The sequence below is a fragment of the Mastigoproctus giganteus genome, chromosome 9 (assembly GCF_048544385.1).
Source record: "Mastigoproctus giganteus isolate SK-2022 chromosome 9, ASM4854438v1, whole genome shotgun sequence".
NCBI lineage: Eukaryota > Metazoa > Arthropoda > Arachnida > Uropygi > Thelyphonidae > Mastigoproctus > Mastigoproctus giganteus.
In genome coordinates, this window is record NC_143583.1 from 150,663,935 (window position 1) to 150,682,617 (window position 18,683).

At 37.8% G+C, this 18,683-nt stretch overlaps 1 protein-coding gene across 3 annotated transcripts in view; it reads left to right on the top strand.

The window, feature by feature from the left end:
* Window positions 1-18,683, top strand: part of GrlHz (Gustatory receptor-like Holozoa) — a 235,172-nt gene that overhangs the window by 195,293 nt on the left and 21,196 nt on the right. The window lies entirely within an intron of this gene.

An 18,683-nucleotide genomic window follows, 5' to 3' on the forward strand; every position in this document is an offset into this window, starting at 1 on the left:
TAATTCAGTCACAAAGGAGGCTAGGCAAGCGAAGGCAGATTATGAAGTCTCTAGTAAAGAATGCAAAGAAAAGTGACAAACATTTCTTTGCTTTGCATGAGTAATTACATTAGAAGGAATGGGTTGAGTCATATTGGTTCACTTGATGTCAATAACTGTTGATGGTCCTTTTTGTCAGCAACCTGATCCTCAAGTTGCTGACCAAAAAAATAGATATTTTACACCTACATTCCAGCATGAAACTTCTTTAAGGAAGAAGATGCCAGAAGTTTATAAACTCTATCAGTCAGCTAAATGATTTTTTGATAACTGAGAGGAGAGTGGAAGAGATTGTTTAAGGTGAATGTAGAAAAGGGGCCTGAGTGAATGGGATCTGACCAGTTATATTAAGGGAGGCACCAAGGAAGTAAGTAAACCCTTAGGCATAATTATGAGAGCATCTTTGGATTCGGGAGAGATCCCTATGGACTAAAGATATGCAAATGTATCCCCAATTCACAAAGGTGTGATCAAAAGGTGACATGAGTAATTACAGCCCTGTTTAACTTAACTTCTATTCTGGAGAAGATAATGAAGTCACTAGTTAAAGAAGTAAAGCAGGACCATATAGACAGGAATGCAGTTATACTGTAGTGACAGCATGGATTTGTTACGGTCAGTCCTGTCTGACTGGATTAGTTATCATTATGCAGTAACATTAGCATTAGTAGAGGCATTTGATGCAAGAAGGCAAGCTTATGCAGCATCAGCCAAAAAAAAAAAAAACCACTTCCATTTCACCCCTCTGTTTGTTCAAAATCCTGTCCAGCTGAGCCTTAAACTTATTTAGGCTATCAACCTCCACTACAAGGGATGGAAGTCTGTTCCACCAACCAACCACCCGCTAGCTAAAGGCAAATTTCCGCACGTCTGTCCTACATCTGTCTTTCCTCAATTTGAATTTATGCCCTCTCAGGTGATTATTCTGAGCTAGAGGAAGAGTCTCATCAGCATTGAGCATGCTCAAACCATTCAAGGCTTTATACACCTCTATCAGATCACCTCACTGGTGCCTAGTCTCCAGACACTGTAATTTGCAAAACTTAGAGCACCCCTTTGTTCCATTCACTAATCTTGTTGCCCTTCTCTGTACTCGTTCCAGCAGCTCTTATTCTTATTCTTACTTATTTGGTTTTTAGGAGCATTAGCAACTAAGGCCATATTGCTCCGGGAATATGCGGTGGTCATTCCCTTGACCTTTCCGCATCCTCCGTATTTGGTGGTGACGGGCTCGAACCCCGGTCTAATCAAGAAGCGTGTACTACGCACTGCTGCTCCTTCCCACCTGGCTACGGAGGCGCCCTTCCAGCAGCTCTACATCCTTCTTGAAATGAGGCCTCCAGACCTGTATACAGTACTCTAGGTGTGGCCTGACCATTGCCTTATACAATGGAATAATCACCTCCTTATCTCTGCTAGAAAAATTCCTATATATCATTGACAATACACCATGAGCTACTCTTGCCGCCCGTCTGCACTGCTCAGAGAACATATCTGCCTGCACAACCACCCCCAGGTCCCTTTCATTCTCTACCACTGTCAGTGTAGTACCACAGAGTTGATACGTTGCTCTGGGGTTGCTGTTTCCCATGTGTAGTACTTTACATTTGTCAATGTTAAACTTCATTTGCCACCTCTCAGCCCATCTGCTCAACCTTTCCAGATCCTGTTGCAGCAGCATAGTGTCAGTAGTGTCCTTGACACTACTGACACTATGCCTACCTTTGTATCGTCTGCAAACTTCAACATTAAGCTTGATATACCATCATCAATATCATTTATAAATACAGAAAACAATAATGGACCCAACACTGAGCCCTGAGGGACTCCACTAATAACATTAGTCCACGACAAGCAGTGTCCATTGATTACCACTCTCTGTCTTCTCCCCCTCAGCCACCCCTTTATCCACAGCAGCAATTTGCCTCCAATGCCACACTGCTCCAATTTGTGCAGCAGTCTTCCATGTGCAACAGTATCAAAACCTTTCTAAGATCCAAGTATATAATATCAAAGTTATTCCCTGCATCCAGTTCCTTTGTGACTGCATCATAGTGTCCAATCAGATTGGTCGGGCAAGACTTCCCCTTAACAAAACCATGCTGTGTCCGAGCTATAACTGAAGTCTTGTCTAAATGATCCTGCAGTGCTTCTTTAACTAGTGCCTCCATTAATTTTCCTGGAACAGAAGTAAAACTCACAGGTCTATAATTACTTGTGTCAGCCTTTGATCCTCCTTTGTGAATTGGGGTCACATTTGCACATCTCCAGTCTGTGGGTACCTCCCCTGAGTCCAATGAAGCTCTCATAATTATGGCTAAGGGTTTGCTTACTTCTTCTGCTGCCTCCTTTAATATAACTGGAGAGATCCCATCCACCCCGGGTGCCTTTCTTGTGTTTATCTTCAATAATTTCTCCTCCACTTTACTCTCAGTTATTACAAGATTCTCTAGCTTACTGCTAGAGTTGAATACACCTCTGGCTTTCCCCTCGCTAAATAACTCGTCATGTGTGAATGTTGATGCAAAATATTCATTTAGTTTGTTAGCTACCTGAGCAGGATCATCAACAGTTGACCCATCAATATCAAGTGGACCATCTGATTCATCCCCTTCCTTCTAGAGTTTACATAAGTAAAGAACTCTTTGCTGTTTTTCTTTGCATCCCTTGCCAAAGATTTCTCGTAATCTGCCTTCGCCTGCCTAACCTCCTTTGTAACTTGGTTACAGATCAACTTGTATCTATCATAGGCTTCTGTGTCATGTGTTAATTTGTATGTATCCCATGCATGTTTCTTCTCTGCCATATGCCTCATTAGTTCATCTGACATCCATTTAGGCTTAAACCTTGAACAATTTTTCTTAGTTGGTATGTAAAGCCTAGTAGCTTCCAAAATAAGTTCTTTGAATACTTCCCATTTTGCATTTGCTGTTGGTAACATCATCAGTTGGTCCCACTGTATAGAATTTAAATACTGTCTCAGTCCATTGTAGTCGCCTTTACGAAAGCAATAACCCTTCCCTTTACCCCTAATGGTAGTTACCTCTTTGAGTAAATCTCACTTCAGCACACTGTGATCACTGCCACCTAGTGGTTCATTTATCTGCAGATTTTTAATGCATGAAGAATCACTGCTGATAATCGAATCAAGAGTATTCCTCCCTCTAGTTGCCTCCCGAACATGCTGATGTAGAAAACGATCATCCAATAAATCCACAAAAGCCTTGCTAGTGTGTGAGTGACCAGCCCCCAAATTCCAGTCAATATCTGGGAAATTAAAATCTCCCATTATAAGACTCTCTGATTTACTGGCCCACTCTATTTCCCTGTACCGTTTCTTATTAAACTCATAAAACACACTCCTACTCTCAATATAATAAGACACACTCCTACTCTCAATTTTGATCTCCCAATGCTTATGTCACACCAAACTGACTCAACACTGCACTGTCCAGCGATGTCCACTGGCTTCACTTCCTTGGATTTTATGTATTTCTTAACTAATAGCATAACCCCTCCTCCCTTCCTATCCAGTCTATCCTTTCTGTAGACGTTGTACTCCCCAAATTCCAGTTCTGCATTGCTTATATCTGTGTGACACCACGTCTCTGATATCCCAACAATATCTACCTTTGATGTTTTGAGCAATACCTCAAATTCATCAAATTTATTTACTAAACTCCTAGCATTGGTGTACACGCAACTATACATGCACCTATTTCTATTCTTAGCTACCCTAACACAACCCATGTGTTTACTTGTACCGCAATGACTCCCAGCAGTCTCTGAAATATCCTTCATCTTGTTTTTCAGGCTTCTGCTCATTCCAATAGAAGCAGTGCAAGAATCTCTTTCACCTCTGCCAGTGGCTACTGTTAATCTATTCGTCTTTGTCTCCCCCCCAAGCTAGCAGTTTTCCGACCCACCTAACACTGCCTCGATAGCATCAGCAAATATTCTTGCACCCTTTCTATTTAAGTGTATCCCGTCCCTGTAGAAGCAATCTCTCCTGTTAACAAGTACAGTCCAGGCTGAAAAAAATTCTACCCCTTGAGCCTTGCACAATCTTTCCAGGGCCGAATTGATCGACAAGGCTCTCATCATATACTCCCTCCTATCGTGTCTGGGCAGAATTGCAGACACTTTCAAATTCAACCCTATTTCATGGCTTTTTTGCAACAGTGACCTGTACTTGTTAAGCAATTCTGCCGGTCTCCTACTCTTGATATCATTAGTGCCAACATGTACAACTATATCACCTTTTGTGCCCTTAAAAGATGATATCTGCTCTACAATGTCATCAACCTTTGCCCCTGGCAGACATACCCTGGTCCTGTTCCACCTATACTTTTTACAAAGCATGTTCCCCGTTTCCCTGACAATAGAGTCACCAACAATTACTAGTTCCTTTGGGACCAGCGCATTCTGCCTTGGGGGTTGCCGCTGTGTTGCGCGATGACCAAGTGCAAGCTCTGGCGTTGATGTGGGCAGCTGAGAGCTTGATGGGCCCCTCAATTTATTTCCTTCGAGGGCATCCACCCTGTCCTTCAAGCTCTCATATAGGCCCATAAGAACGCTGAGTTGTTGCCTGATTTCGATACACTCCTTGCATCGTGCACACAAAGACATCCCCCATGGCAATATCATGTCCCGTACCTGAATGCTCCACAAACATCATGCAAGCTGTGCATTTTAAAAGGCTGTGATTCAGAAGGCAACTGCCCCCCCCTCAGTTCTCCTCCGAGCCACAGCACTTCCATTAGCTTGAGCCTTTTGTTTTGCTGCTCTGGTCTGAGTCATGATTTCTTTTAATTTAAATAAAATTTCAATTTCAGTTTATAACCCTAACTTATCTCCCAACACAGTTATAACGGGATATATATTTTTTAGTGTCAAGTATTAATTATCTCCGAGTTCCCTTTATATAACTTCCGTATCAGTTATCTATTAATTAATTATGTTACGTTTGTAATCTGAGTCGGTATATGTATTTAGTTAAAAGTACAATTTAAATGCCAACGAAGTTCAACAAGTTTAATAGATTTTACCGATCACTGAAAATATTATAACCTATACTATACTAAAGCTATCTAGGTTCGATATATAACGATCGTATGACAAGGAAAAAGGCGGGAAGTTACGAACGGTAAATCTATGGACACTTAAGTATTAATTAAATTTCAAATCTCGCTGTCTCAATTCAGAATAAACTAACGATCCTTACTAGGTCTATAAGCTACTTACAAAAAATAATTTGATGTAAAAAATATTCAATAAGCGGCTAAATATGGCTAAAAAACTTCTCGTTCAGCGGAGTTGCGACTTGTAACACGTGGATACCCTTACCGATACTTTTATGCAATTGCAAGGCCGAGTAAAGAATAAATACACCAAATTAATCAGAAAATCACAAAATAATGCTATACTACTAAATTTAAATCAAAAGTTTTAGAAAAACAATAATTTCAAATCAATAAATAAGAAAAATCCACTTAGCGGCTTTGAACACGTAACAAAGGAACTGGATGCAAAAAAAAAAACAATTTTGATATTGTATACTTGGATTTCAGGAAATCTTTTGAAACTGGTGCTCATGAGACTGCTGTATAAATTATAGCAGTGTGGCATGAATTACTACTATGGATATATTACTACTATGGATAAAGGTATGATTATTAAAGGACACTGCTCTTCATGGACTAGTGTTATTAGTGGAGTTCATTGCTGAGCCCATTGTTGTTTTCTGTACTTATTAATGATATTGATGAAGGCTTATAGGCTTATATTAGATGATATTAAGGTTGGCAGGGTGGTTAATGACAATAATTAGGGTAAGCTGCTGCTGCTGCAACAAGATCTAAACAAATAGGCTGATCAGCTGATAAATAGCAGTTGAAGTTTAACATTGATAAATGTAAGGTACTGCATATGGGTAGAAGTAATTCATTAATGTACCAACTCTTACAGCACTCAGGGCAGTAGAAAATGAAAAAGACCTGGAGGTAATTGTGCAGTCAGATATGAAGTTCTTTGAGCAATGCAGACAGGCTGCAAGGACAGCTCATGGGATTTTATCAATGATATAGAGGAACTTTGCTAGCAGAGACAAGGAGATGATTATTCCATTGTACCAGGCAGTGGTTAGGCCGAATCTTAAGTGCTGCATACAGGTCTAGAGCCATCATTTTAGGAAGGATGTAGATCTGCTAGAGTGGGCACAGAGAAAGGGGCAACAGCATTTTTGAAGGGAACAAAAGGATACTCTTATCAAGAAAGGCTAGCTGCAAATTGCAGTGTCTAAAGACTAGACACCTGTGAAGTGATCAATCAATTTATCTGTGCTTTCATTGAGCAATTCTTCCAGATACACTAGTTCTTTTAAATTTTGATGTTTATTAAAACTCATTATTGCATAACCGCTCTTCTCTTAAGAGACGAGCTTGAAGTGAGTGGAAAAGGAAAGCTACCTTTCTTTATATTTTCTACTTTAATCACTATCACTTACTATCCTTCGGTTGGTTACACCAAGCACTGCTTCTGCCTTTCCAGGGCAAGGCTGCTTAATACCTGGGTAGAAGAGCCAACTTCTCGGGGCTAAAAGGAGCCCATGGGTTCATCATATTGTGACTCTGAAACTAATCATGATGCCTCATATCATAAAAGAGTAAGAAGAGAAATGCATATATAAGATCATGCACCATTTCTCATAATTCATTCCTAGACAAATCAGTCTATGAGTAATCAGTAAATCAGCCCTTCCCCATTTCTTATTCAGAAATTTTATAAAATGCTGCTGGTCCACCTGAAGTAAGCTAATTGACTACAATCAGGAGACCTTCTCGTAGAAACACACACACACAAAAGCATACTGAAGCTCTGCTTAAACTTTCATCTTTTAATGGAATTTCCATCAAAATAACCTCCCGTCCCTCTCTAAACACTTTAAAGAAAGCCACAGCAGACTGGGATTTATAAAATGTATCAAAAGAAGAAATAGTACCTAAATTGCAAGAACAAAAAGTCATAGCAAAAATAATAATGACTTAAAAAGATGGAGAACTTGTACCTACTCACAACACTATATTTACATTCAATACCCCAATCTTACCAACAACAGTAAAAGCAGGTTACATGTTGTGTCATATTTGTCCATATATACCAAACCCCCACGTGGAAGATGTTATAAGTTCCAAAACGGATGGCTATTCACAAATAGCATGCCGGGGAGATTCAATTTGCTGTAACTGTGGGTCCAAGGAACATTCACAAGCAGACTGTAGAGCAGAATTTCCTTGCTATGCAAAGTGCAAGAACTCTCATCCACCATACTCCAAAATCTGGGAGCTGTGGAAATTAGGTAAAAAAAATCCAAAAGTACAAGGTAGAACATAAAGTTTCATACCAGGAAGCGAGAAAACAACTCCTCCATGATGTCCAAAATGTAGGTATGCCGCAGTTGGATTAAGTTTGAAAACACAAAACAATAGCAATAGAATTAGCTGTTCCTCCGAATGTATTACTTGTTGATTGGATAAGATCTCTATTAGCAGATTGTCAGCAATCTTCTGAAAAGTTATAACAGGTTACCTTGAATCCAGTCCCATTCACTTCTGCTTCTCCAGTAACTCAAAATGTACAGAAACAGAAAGAACCGAATTCTGTTAGAGTTAAAAACTCTTCCTCAACACAGATGATGGATTGCAATAATAAGGAACTGAATTCTGTTAAAGTAAGAAACTCTTCCCCAACACAGATGATGGATTGCGATAATACAGCCAGTGAAGAAGAATTGCTTGAAATATATGCCAAAGGTGATATGGATACAGGGCACCCCCTTCTTTTTGAAAAAAATATAGATATAAAAGTGATCAATACCAGCAGACAGCCAACAAAAAAAAAAGCAGATCCACCTTCCACCTCCAAAACTAAATAATGGAATAATCCTACAATGGAAATGTAGAGGATTGTGTGGCAATATCGATAACTTACATGAACTTACTACCCATTATAACCCAGCAGGCATGTGTTGGCAGGAAACCGAACTTGACTTCTGAAGTGTCTCCTGTTAAAAATTACACTCTCTACAGACGAGACAGAGATTTAACAAATATAGCTCACGGAAGTGTTACCGTTTTGGTGGAATTGAGAATTCCATCCAAATGCATACCACTGTGTACTCACTTAGAGGTCGTTGCAGTGCATATTGCTCACACCACCTCATTCACTCTTGGCCATTACCTTGGCCATTCACTCTTGGCCATTCACTGTTGGCCATTACCCAACAGTTTATTGAATCCAAATGACAACCACTTCAGAAACTGAAAATTGAACAAAATGGAAATTTTCCAAAGGAGACTGGTACAAATATGCCTCTCATGCTGTATTTGATATCAAAGTCATTGAATCCAGCATATTGATGATGTTACTGAACACAACCCAACAAATACTAGCTACAGCCAAAGTTGCTATAACACAATCACATGTAGGAAAACAAAAATGTACTAATCACTGATGAAAGACATAGTGCACCAATGCAAAAAGAAAAAATAATAATAAAAAAATAAAGAATGGAGCTTGTTCCACAAATATCTAGCAACTAATAACCTTATCAACTACAAGAAACTTATGGCCAAAGCATGTCACGTAAAAAGACAAGCAAGAAAAGATTCTTGGATTAAGTTCGCATCGACTATCACCAAAGATTCTGATACTTGACTGATTTGGAAAATAATTAAAAAAACTCATCATCAAATCACCACCAGTTTTTCTCCCAATCCTCAGTTGGAATGGACAGGATATATCTACCAATGAAATTGCAAATGCCTTTGCAGAAGGATTCTCCCAAATACCTGCAGTGAGTGCATATGATAAAGCCCTTCAAAATACTAAGGCAATAGTGAGAAATACAAAATAAACTTTAAAAAATTTCTTAATTAGCTTAGTTAACAATGCACCTGGTTTTCATAACATATATTATCTCATGTTGTAAAATTTAGATGGAAGCACCCTTCATTCCATGCTGTTTTTCTTCAGTGGAATCCTCTTCAAAAATTACTATTCATGCACCTGGCACCACTCACTTGTGTCACTTTGGCTTTTCCCAAACCAGGAAAAGAACAAACACATCCACAGAATTACCCATCAATTTTTCTAACTTGCTGTCATGGAAAAACATCAGAAAAATGATCCAGAACTGACTTGAGTAGTATCTGGAATTGCAATCACTGATGAACAAAAATCAATATGGTTTTTAGAAAAAACAGGTCCTCTTTGTGTCTTATGGCCAAAGTTGTGGCAAACATCCAGAATGCCTTCACTAAAAAAGAACACCTGGTAATGGTATCCAAAATGCATTTGATGTTTCGGTGTTTTTTTAGATCTACATATACTTGTCTTATGAGGATATTTGCTCATTCTAATACAGAGCTTCCTACAAACCCATACCTTTCAGACTTGTTATCTAAATGCCCTCTCCCAATCTTTCAACCAAGAAGTATTCCCTCAGAGCTCTATTTTAATTCTACCCTTTTTTGCCATTAGAATAAACCAAATGACAAAAGACATTCCTGCTATTGTTGAAATGTACCTATATGCTCATGCCCTTACTGTTTCATGCCAGTCCCAAAACATGAACTCTTTCAAATGACAACTTCAACGTGCAGTGGATGTCACAGAATGGTTATTGCCTCAAAAATGTACTGCAGTAGTTTTCTGAACAGAAAACTATTGCAGTACATTTTTGTAAAAAAAGGCAAGTTACATCCTGAACCTGAATTATGACCGAGAACTCATCCTATAATACTCTCTGACAGTGTCTGATACTTAGGCCTAACTCTAGACAGTAAGCTCAACTTTCTGAAATACATAATGAAGATCTGGACTATTTGCCAGAAAAAGATGACTATCCTTAAAGTAATATCAGCTATGACATGGGGTGCCAATAGATATATGCTACTTCACTTGTATCATACAGTTATTAGATCTCAGCTGGATGCTCCTGTATATGATGCTGCTAGAAAGGGTGCCCTCAAGTAGTTTAATCCACAGTTCATCACTATACCTTACAGACAGCTCTTGGATCATTCTGGACATCTCCTTTGCAAAGTTTATATGTAAAATCAAATGAAACACATCATCTTAGAAGAAAATTATTACTCCTACCTTATGCAGCAAAAATATGGACCAACCAACTCAACCATGTGGTCATATCTTTTTGACCTGCAGTTAAAAATGAACTATAGTAATAAGCCTACAAAAAATAAACCTATAGGAATAAGGCAAGAGCTAATAGAACACTGGAATATTCAGCTAGATAACATATTCCAAGAAAACGTCTGAACCAGATCCTCCATGTACTGTATACTCACCATCTTGTGATGACTATTTTGTAAATGGGTAAAGCAATCCTTAGCATATATGAATATCAAACAACTTCATGTGGCACGTATAAAATCAAACTCCCATTCATCCATATACATTTGTATATATATTTATATGGATGGATCGAAAACAGAAATTACTGTAGGTGCAGCAACGGTCTTTCCTACTTTTACCATATTTACATTGCTTCCATTAGAATGCAGCATGTAGAATGCATTTAAATTGGTCCTTGATCATATTATTGTTACTTCTGCTCCACAGATCATAATTTATACAACTCCCTGAGTTCCGTGACTAGAGAATCACATCAATTCAGTGCAAGACAATTTGTTTTATGATATTTTGGTGCATGGCAATTCACTGTTTGGAACTATTTGTTGCACAACAGTTTGGTGTATGTGACAATTTTGTGTATGACAATTTGATAAAAGACAATTGGTGGCTACAACAATTTGGTGAGTGTGATGACTCAGTGAATTCTGTGGGAGAATTCATTGTATGGCAAAGCAAGACAGAAAATGCAAACTTTTAACATCATGCTGTTAAATTTTTTTAAATTTTTTTATATGAAAACCCCAAACACAAGAGATATTAGAACCTATAGTACTTAGTACTGTGCTTGGGTTGGAGGTTGAGAAGATGAAAGAAGATATTTGTTGACATTAGACTTGTAGACTGTAATTTTCAGGAAATATGTATGAAGGAAGGTTGTTCTAGAAAATGGCAGTTGAATGAACAAACGAGGAAGACAAAAAGTTGGTTCTGTGAGTTTGAAGTTGGACAGTAAATGGATGTTAGCTGGTGGTGGCAGCACATGTTTGGACTGTTTTGAGAGAGAGAGAGAGAGGGAATTATAGAAGCCAATTCAGAAGAACAGTGCCAATGGAAGTATCTGTAGAAAAGGAATGCAGCAGAAACAGTACAAAAATAAATGGATACAAAAAAAAAAATTTTTTTTTTTTTTTTTCTTTTTTCTAAATTTCTGCATTCCTCCTTTCTTAGTTGCCAAAATTTACATTTGTTTCCTAAACCATTAGTAGATTGATTTTGTTAATTTCTGATCTCTCTCTCTCTCTCTCTCTCTCTCTCTCTCTCTCTCTCTCTCTCTCTCTCTCTCTCTCTCTCAGTGATAAATTGAATTGTTGTACTCACCAAATTGTCATAGCTACCAATTGTCTTTCACCAAATTGTTACATATAGCAAAATATCATTCACCTAACTGTCTTGTACACTGACATGTCATGCTCGGAATTGTTGCATACAGTGAATTGTCAAGCCCTGAACTGTCACACAGTGAAATTTCTTGCAGCAAATTTTCGTGGACCTCTGCACTACAATGCAAATCTCCACCTTCCCATCCTGTTATGAAAAAATCTGATCTTGGTTGATTCAGAATGATGCAACTTTCCAATAAATGAAATTCTGTTGGATTCCAGGACAGGACATACTGGAATTCCTGAAAAAGAAAATGCAGATGAAGCCACTAAACCCCTCAGCCAGTATTATATACAAGCATGTCACAATGAATGGAAGAAGCTATGGCAATCTCAGACAAACAAACTTTTACAGCTTAAATGTAAACCACAACTATGGAATCCCAGTTTTTTTAGAAAATTTACATGAATTTGTTCTTGCTACAACATGATTGGCCATGCCCAACTCAACATCTCTTTCTGCTTGTTGGGGAAGATGCTCCACAGGGTGCACATTGCCACACTTTGTTAACCACAAAACACATCCGTATAGACTGCCATCATTACCACACTGCAGTCTTCAAATCATATTATCTGAACCATTAACTGCATCACCCCTTAGGAAACAATGCCAACTTGATAGAATCCAAGTTATTTAAAATGAATTTACTTGTGTGACGGCTTTTATTAACTCCCTGTATCAGTTCCTACCAGCAAGATAAAGAACCAATGCAATATGGCTGCTGCACCCCTTGTGCCATTAAACTTTATTAACAACAATCACCTCTTGCTCAGACTACACACATGAGGTGGCATAAATTTAAACTGAAGGATAGTTGCAGGATAGATGAGCAGAGGTTAGCCTTCAGCCAGTGAGTGGTTGATTGTTGGAGCAAACTCCCATCTGTTGCTGTTGAAGTGGGCAGTTTGAATAAATTTAAGGAAAAACTAGACAATTTTTTGGAGGGGATGACAGGTGATGTGGGACTTTTTTTTTTTTTGCTGATGCTTTATACACTTGCTTTCTTGCATCATATGCCTACTAATACTAGAACAGAACAGTTTTGCTCACAAGGTTAAGTACACAGTAGAATGGATTCTTTGATACTGAAATTTATCTTTTGTAAAAATGATGTAGGCTTTCAATTTGGCTATATATATATATATAGACAAAAATGTTATTATCAGTGTATTAGGTAGGGGAGCTGAACTGTCAGGTGTAATTACCATGGAAGAATTGAGAGCATCTGTATGCCAAAAAACAAATTACCTGAAATAAAATGCGATTAACATAAGCATAATTAATGTAAGTACCTAAAGCTGTGGGTCCTAGGACTTTAACTACTTCTTCGAGGGGTCGGCAGCGAAAATCGTAAGAGCCACTACAATAAGCCAGGTCTCTGTTTCTGTTATGATGTACACAGGATTTCACAGGATTCTATCGGCATGATCGTAGCTTTTTGGCTTAAAATTATTTATTTATTATTTTTATTTTATATTCTTTAAATTTTATTTATTTTTTATTCTTTAATTCTTCCTTTTGGTCTCTGTCGGGTCGGCTATGATGTGTACGTATCCTTTAATGTGTACATCATAACAGAAACACAGACCTGGCTTATTGCAGTGGCTCCTACAATTTTCTCTGCCAACCCCTCGAAGAAGTAGTCCTAGGACCACGGCTTTAGGTACTTACATTAATTATGCTTATGTCAATTGCATTTTATTTAAGGTAATTTGTTTTTTGGCATACAGGTGCTCTCAATTCTTCTATGGTAATTACACCTGACAGTTCAGCTTCCCTACCTAATACACTGATAATAACATTTTTGTCTATATTTCATTATGGTTGCCGGTTTTTTCTACGATTTCTGTAGTATCTCGGATCCATAATCCAGTTTAATATTTTTAATTTTTCATTTTTAATACCTTTCTTGTTTGCTAAGACTTTCAGTAATTTCATTACATCTCATCTCTATCATTATTATATATACAGTGGATTCTGGTTATTTTGGGCCACTGGTTAATCGAGGCAGCCGTTTATTTGGGGCAAATCTTAAAAAACAGAACCCAATAGAGGAAATAGCCACAGTTTACTTCGCTTAATTGGGACAACATGCCATTTAATCTGAGTAGGAGACCGCAGCACTGGAGATTACCCTACAACTGTCTCCGACTGTACCACGTGGTTCAGTCGAATTTCTGGAGGTCACAACCATAAAACAATAAAAACAAACAATTAGCAGTCACATGTATATTGGGCTTTTCTGTTAGTGCAATCTATCATAAACGGATAGTAAACTCGATCTTATTGAATTTGCGATACTACCGACAGCTGGAATTCTGTGGGTTATTATGGTGAAGTGTGTTTACACTTCCATGGAATCTTCAATCATATAAAAAAATTAATTTTCAGAAACTTCTCTTTGTTCCTGTTTTTAAAGCTTCATAACTTGTTACTCCGTTCTCACTTGCACGTATCGTGTTACTTGCAATTTGTGTGTGCTGTGTTCTTTGTTATTGATTGCTTATCTTTTTACTGTTTTAAATTTTAACCCCCACCCACAAATGTCAGTGAACAGAAATGTCAACTAGTTAGTATGTACATTTCACATTTAATTTTTTCATTGGTAAGGTAATAAAGGATAAATTTGTGCTTAATATATCTTTACTTTTATAGGCTGTGGATAATACTCCTCCTATTTTTGCTAATTAGAATCACTGTTTAATAGAATTAAAATTCAATTCACAAACGTGATCACAATGACCAGCGCTTACTATACATTGTATAGTGAATGGTACTTTACTATGGTGAGTCCATTGTAATGTGATTTGATTGTACAGTGAACCAATTGTAAAGCAGGGGGGTCCATTGTATTTTAAACTATTTACGTGAAACTTCGGATAATTGGGGCAGCCGTTTAATCAGGCTAAAATGCACTAGTCCCAATGTGTTCCAAATAACCAGAATCAACTGTGTGTGTGTGTGTGTGTGTGTGTGTGTGTGTGTGTGTGTGTGTGTGTGTGTGTGTGTGTGTGTGTGTGTGTGTGTAGGGTAGCCACTGAAAGACTGAAGGGTTTGAAAAAGTCATAACTTGTTCATTTTTAATCTTTTTTATTTTCTTTTTTTACAGGTTATAGAGCATCCCTTGGAGATTAAAATGTGGCCACTGAAAGACTGACCACCCTTTCAGAATCTTCTGAAGCGATGTTCTGGCGATGCCTAGTTGAGCGGAGCGACAACGGGTAGAGGTAGATGGATCCTCAAGGATACTCTGCCGTACAGCTTCCACTGCTGCGTCAGTGTGCTTAGGACCTATTCCCAGAAGATCACCAACTGATCCAGTTCTTTCAAACCGGGCGATTAGGTTCCGAATCATGTTATCGCTAGGAGGACTTTAAAACTTTGCCAGTATTTTCTCTAAGTTTCAATAATTGATCTTTCACTGGAATAGAAAAATCCAACGAGTTTTACTCGTTGCTGGACATCATATGTAGCCATTTTAATCTCCAAGGGATGCTCTATAATCTGTAAAAAAAGAAATTAAAAAAGATTAAAAATGAACACGTTATGACTTTTTCAAACCCTTCAGTCTTTCAGTGGCCGCCCTGAATATATATATATATATATATATCTTGCACTGGATCATCTTAGCACATAACTCATTTGAACAGCAGCATACTCACCAGATGTGAGCCCCCAGGGGCTCACATCTGGTGAGTATGGGTTTGGCACACCCAGGGTCCTGAGCTGGATATCATCATTATTTTTCTTGGTGATTCCCTTCTTCTATTCTCTCTCTCTCTCTCTCTCTCTCTCTCTCTCTCTCTCTCTCTCTCTCTCTCTCTCTCTCTCTCTCTCTCTCTCTCTCTCTCTCTCTCTCTGTGTGTATGACTACAAGTATGGATTCTAGCCCATATTTTATTTTTGCCATGAAATTTGCACTGCCCATTATGTACTATAGTAGTGGAAAATCCTGATTATTCTTAATTCTTTATGTATATACAGCTGCAATGGATATGTAAACAATCAATTCAGCCTTGGAGTGATTGTTTAAAGCTCAAGGGGTAAATATTTTTCTTACATGGCCATTGCTTGTTAACTGATAGGACTCTTTTTATAGAGGTGGGGTACTCTTTAGAAAAGGTGCAAGAATATTGACTGAGATATCAAGGCAATATTGGGAGGTTCAGAAAACTGTTAGTTTGGGTGAGGGGACACAGACTAATAACTCAATGACAGCCATAAATGGAAGTATAATTGATTCTTGCATAGCTTCTATTGTGACATGCAATAGAATGAATGAGAACAAAGCCTGGTGAGAATCCACATGGGACTAGCAATTAAATGGGCTGTGTAAGAGTTACTAAAAAATGCAAATAGGCACATATTTACTTGTTTATACACTAATGTTAGTAGTATAGTGAATAAATTTGGTGAATTTGAAGTATTGATTAAGTTATCAAATGCAAAAACAGAAACATGGTGCTTTTTGGATATCTGATGTTGGGGATGCAGAATTTGAATATTTGAATATGGTGATTATCATATGTAAAGGGAGGACAAATATGAGGTTGGGGGAAGTAATGTTTTTAGATCTCACAAACTCTAAATCAACATAACGAGTAGACACAGATTACCAATGGAATATTGAGTCAGTCTTGTTATATAAACAGGAAAACAAAAATGAACACAGAAATGAGAGTTGGAGTCTGTCAAATGATTGTGATGAGTATGATGAAACCATAAAGATAAATAGGGTGGATTAGAAAATTAGACATGGTTAGGTGTTGGGGGGGGTGTAATTTTCTAGATTTTTACTGGAACTTGTAAGTTGGCAGCTCACACAGTAGCAAAACTTTTCTTGATTTGTGGGTTGACTGCTTTTAAACCAAGCAAAGGTTTCTTAATTTGGTTATCAGCAGTGATTCTCCATGTAAATCTTCAGTTTAAGGAACATATACGTTGGATTTATTCAAATAAATAACTACAGTCAAGGATAAAGGGAAGGAATTTTGTTTTTGCAGAGGTGATTATAATGGGCTCAGAACATTTTTTAAACTCTATTCACTGGGACACACTGATGTAAAAAAATGTAAATGCCAAATGGGAAATGTTAGAGAAGAATCTTAGAGGCCACTAAGTGTTTTATGCTGATTAAAAGATATTGTTCAGGATTTAGACCACAATGGACATCAGATGAACTGATCAGCTTAGTAGCAGAGGGAAAAAAAAAAAAAATGCATGGGATAATTATAAATTGTAAAGGAATACAGAATCCTACAATAAGTACAAACTAGTGTATAACCAAGTTACTCAGGGGATTAAATTACAAAAAGTCCTTAGCTGCAGGTGTATAGAAAAACAAGGAATTCTTTGTACAGGTGACCCCCGCTTAACGCTGATAGTTCGTTCCGGGAAAACAGAGCTCTAAGTGAATCCGCGCTAAGCGAGCACCATATTCCCATAAGGTAACATATGTATTTGTGAGTTGCGGTCTATTCCATAGGATATTTTCTAATCAATAATAAATGGGAGTGAAAATATGCACCAATGTCGATTAAAAATATTTAATATTCAAAATTTTGTACATATAAAATATTCTACATTATATACACATATAATTATGAGGTAATTAACTAACGAAAATCATGAATTTATTAATTTGATGGCCCTGTGCTCTTGAGTTTTCGTATCTTTGGACTGAAAAATGTGTCAGTTTTGGGTTGTGCTTTGGCCCTCTTCCTCTCATTGAACAACATCATGTAGGGATTCATTTCTTTCTTCAAATTTCTTATTACCTTGGCACTTTGTTCCATGTCAGGGTCGTTCTCCCGGAAATAATTACACATTTTTTCGAAGTGTTCAAAAGCTTCACTAAGTCCTTTTGCAGTCAGCGACTTCATCGGTTCTTCATCTATAGTATCTTGATCATCATCTCCCTCAATAGCAAGCTCTTGTTCTTTTATAATTTCCATTAGTTCTTCATTAGAGAGGCCATCCCTGTCGTTGTCGATCATCTCTTGTACGATGTCTTCGTTAATTTCGTGTAATCCTGCTTCTTTTCCGAGCTCAACAATTTGTGTTTTAACATTTTCAACGGAATCAACAGGTTCCTGGGAATGCTTTATGCAATTTTTCCAAACTTTCCTCCACACTCCATTCATGGTTTTTTGAGTCACTTCATCCCAGGCACTTGAAATGTTGTAGATGGCGGTTTTAATGTTATAGGATTTCCAAAACTCCTTTAAGCTCGGTACATTTTCAGTGTTGATGGCTTTAATAGCTTGGGAAAAGGTGTTCCTTATGTAGTACGCTTTAAATGTTGCAATTACTCCTTGGTCCATTGGTTGGATCAGAGACGTAGTGTTTGGAGGCATGTAAAAAACTTTTATGTGATTGTTCAAGTCTTCTAAGCTCTCTTTGCTTGGGTGTCCTAGCGCATTGTCCATGATTAGAATAGCTTTATAACCAATGTTATTTTTTGCACAATATTTTTCCACTGCAGGACAGAAGAACTCAGCATACCAATCAATGAAAAGCGCCCTGGTTACCCAAGCTTTTTTATTAGCCTTCCAGATTACAGGTAGGTTTGATTTAGCTAAATCTTTAAGAGCCCTTGGATTTTCGGAATGGTAAACTAAAAGGGGTTTTAATTTAAAATCCCCCGCAGCGTTACCACCCAACAACAAAGTTAACCGATCCTTCATCGCTTTGAAGCCTGGCATGTTTTTTTCTTCTTTCGATATGAAACTTCTTTTAGGCATTCATTTCCAAAAAAGACCTGTTTCGTCTATGTTAAAAACTTGTTGAGCAGTATAACATCCCTCTTCAATAATTTTAACAAATTCTTTTTTGAAAGTTTCGGCTCCTTGTTGATCTGCACTTGCAGCTTCTCCCTGTATTGCTACATTGTGCAGGTTATAGCGCTTTCTAAATCTATCAAACCAGCCCTTACTAGCGTTAAATGGTTCCACATTTTTTTCGGGGTGAGCTTCCTTTAAATCTTCATATAGGCTCTTCGCTTTTTTCTTTAATAATAATTGAACTTAACGGAATTCTACGTTGAATGT